At 42.3% G+C, this 3535-nt stretch overlaps 1 pseudogene; it reads left to right on the top strand.

The window, feature by feature from the left end:
- The first annotated feature begins 574 nt into the window (after positions 1–574).
- LOC102432289 lies at positions 575–2250 on the top strand (annotated as a pseudogene).
- The last annotated feature ends 1285 nt before the right edge of the window (positions 2251–3535 follow it).

Genomic DNA, 3535 nt, shown 5'->3' with positions numbered 1-3535 from the left:
CACTGACTTGACGGTGCAGCTCATCCCCACACAGCTCAGGTCCCAATTAGCCAACAGCAGGGCACGAGTGTGCTGGACAGAAGGCTTCAGAGGAGTGTGACCCCAAGGTTAGTGAAGAAGGACCTCTTTGTGAAGTTCATTCACTTGTCATCATGTTTATAGCACCAATAGCAGGTGACACTGTCAGGAGGATGTAGAGGGACCCACCGTACCTTGGAATGGTGTTTAGGCTGATGATGTCTCCCACACAGAGGGCCCTTGGAAAGGTTTATCACATCACAGACACATCTATTGCAAGCAGGGCAGGCTTTTCAGAGTCAGAAATGGCTGCCTGGCTGCTTCCCCTTTGTCGGGAAGAACTCCAGGAAAGTGCTGGAAATTCAGGCCTGAAAGCAGGGGCTGAAAGAAAAGAATCTGAAAAAATAAAAATGAGTGACTACTGGGAATACTATGGTGGATAATAAGCTGCCGTGCAGATTGAGTAAAGGAAATGAAATCAAGCAGAAGATTGAGCTGCTGATGTCAGTTAACTCTGAGAAGTTGTCCTCTTCAGAAAGGCTGGAGCCTCCACAGAATGCTCCCTGAGTTCTTCCAGAAGCTAGGATTGGGACACTTCTCTACTGTCTGGCTGTGCTGGGACATGCAGGGGAAAAATTTGTTGCAGTGAAAGTTGTAAAAAGTGCCCAGCATTATACGGAGACAGCCTTGGATTAAATAAAATTGCTTAAATGTGTTCTAGAAAGTGATCCCAGTGACCCAAGTAAAGACATGGTAGTACAGCTCATTGATGACTTCAAGATTTCAGCCATGAATGGAATCCATGTCTGCATGGTCTTCGAAGTGCGTGGCCACCATCTCCTCAAATGGATTATCAAGTCCAACTATCAAGGCCTTCCTTTACGTTGTGTGAGGAGTATCATTTGACATGTACTCCAAGGGATAGATTATCTATACAGTAAATGCAAGATCATTCATACTGACATCACGCCAGGGGACATCTTGATGTGTGTGATGATGCACACGTGAGAAGAATGGCAGCTGAGGCCACACAGTGGCAGAAAGCCGCTGCTCCTCCTCCTTCAGGGACTGCAGTGAGTACGGTGCCACAGCATAAACCTATAGGAAAAATTTTTAAAGACAAAAAGCAGCAGAAAAGGCAGGCTGAGTTACTGGAAAAGCACCTGCTTTTTGGAAGAATTGGAGTGTGAAACCAAAAGGAAAATAATAGAAGAAAATATCACATCAGCCGTACCTTCCAATGAGCAAGATGATGAATACTGCCCAGAGGTGAAACTAAAAACAGAAGCACTAGAGGAGGCTGCTGAGGGAGAGCCTGTGCTTAACAACAGTGAAGCTGAAGACCAGGAAGAGAAAGAAGATGCTGAGAAAGAAAACATTGAGCAGGATGAAGACGATGGTGAACAGGAGCTGGAGAAGATAGACCCCACCCGGATAGAATCACCTAAAACCAATGACCACATTAGGAATGGCCCGTTCCTGCTGGAGCAGCAGCTGGATGATGAAGATGATGTTGAAGCAGATTGCCCAAACCCCGAGGAGTATAACCTTGATGAGCCAAACGCAGAAAGTGATTACACGTATACCAGCTCCTGTGAACAATTCAATGGTAAATTGCCAAATGGACAGCATAAAATTCCCAAGTCAGTTTCCAGAATTTTCCACCTCATTGTCCTCTGGGCCCTTAGAACCTGTGGCTTGTGGCTCTGCACTTTCGTGGAATCCCGCTTACTGAGCAGGAGGAAAGCAGCCCATCTCAAGACAAGAGCAGGATGGTTTCGGCCTCCAACAAACAAAACACAGGCAGCAAACTTACTGGTGAATCTCCTGGATCCACGGAAAGCCAATAAAGTTAGAGTTAAGACTGCTGACCTGTGAGATGCTTGTTGGGTGCATAAACACTTCACAGAAGACATTCAGACATGTCAGTACAGATACATGGAGGTTTTAATAGGAGCAGGTTAAAGCACACCTGCTGACACCTGGAGCATGGTGTGTATGGCATTTGAGCTGGCAACGGGAGATTATTTGTTTGAACCGCGTTCTGGAGAGGACTATTCCAGAGAGGAAGACCACATAGGCCATATCATAGAGATGCTATGCAGTATCCCAGGGCACTTTGCTCTATCTGGAAAATACTCTTGGGAATTCTTCAATCACAGAGGAGAACTGCAGCACATCACTAAGCTGAAGCCCTGGAGCCTCCTTGATGTACTTGTGGAAACGTATTGAATTGTGAGAAAGAGAAACTAAACAAACAATCTCATTTACCATTGCAACAAAAAAATAAGATACTTAGAAATAAACTTAACCCAGGAGGTAAAAGACTTGTATTGAGGAAACTACATGACTTTGAAAAAAGAGATAGAGTAAGATATAAAAAAATGTAAGAATATACAGTGTCCATGAATTGGTAGAATTAACATCAGTAAAATGTCCATGTTACCAAAGGCAATCTACAGAAGTAATGCAACCCCTATTAAAATAACAACAGCATGTTTCACAGAGCTAGAACAAACACTCCAAAAATTTCTATGGAACAAAAAACATCCCAAATAGCTACAACAATTTTGAGAAAGAAGAACAAAGTTGGAGGGGTCACAATTCTAGATACGAAGTTGTAGTACAAAGCCACCGTAATCAAAACAACCTGGTGCTGGGAAAAGAACAGGCATATTGACCAATGGAACAGAACAGAGAACCCAGAAATGGACCCAAACCATTACACACATTTAATATTTGACAAAGGAAACAAGAACTTACAATGGAGTCAAGACAGACTTTTCAATAAATGCTGTGGGGGTATATTGGACAGATACATGCAAAAACAAATGAAAATGGACCACCAACTTACACCATACACAGGAAATAACTTAAAATGGATAACGACTGAAATGTAAGTTGGGAAACTATAAAAATCCTAGAAGAAACCATAGGCAGCAAAATCTCAGACATCTCTCATAGCAATATGTTTACAGGTATATCTCCTAGGGCCGTGGTCGGCAAAGTACTGCTCGCGAGCCACATGCGGCTCTTTGGCCCCTTGAGTGTGGTTCTTACTAAGCCTTAGGAGTGCCCTAATTAAGTTAATAACAATGTACCTACCTATATAGTTTAAGTTTAAAAAATTTGGCTCTCAAAAGAAATTTCAATCGTTGTACTGTTGATATTTGGCTCTGTTGACTAATGAGTTTGCCAACCACTGTCCTAGGGCAAAGGAAACTAAGTAGAAAATTAACAAATGGGGTACATCAACATAAAAAGCTTCTGCACAGCAAAAGAAACCATCAACAAAATGAAAAGGGAGCCCACTGTATGGGAGAACATATTTGGCAAGGATACATCTGATAAAGGGTTAATATTCAAATTTATAAGGAACTCATACAACTTAACAAAAGGAAAACAAACAACCCAATTAAAATATGGGCAAAGAACCTAAATTAACACTTCCCCAAAGGGAACATACATATGACCAAGAGACATATGAGAAAATTCTCAAGTCACTAATTATCCAAGA

The sequence above is a fragment of the Myotis lucifugus genome, unplaced genomic scaffold, assembly GCF_000147115.1.
Source record: "Myotis lucifugus unplaced genomic scaffold, Myoluc2.0 scaffold_801, whole genome shotgun sequence".
Taxonomy (NCBI): domain Eukaryota; kingdom Metazoa; phylum Chordata; class Mammalia; order Chiroptera; family Vespertilionidae; genus Myotis; species Myotis lucifugus.
The sequence above is the reverse complement of the archived record's forward strand: the minus strand, read 5'-3'. Positions and strand labels throughout refer to the sequence as shown.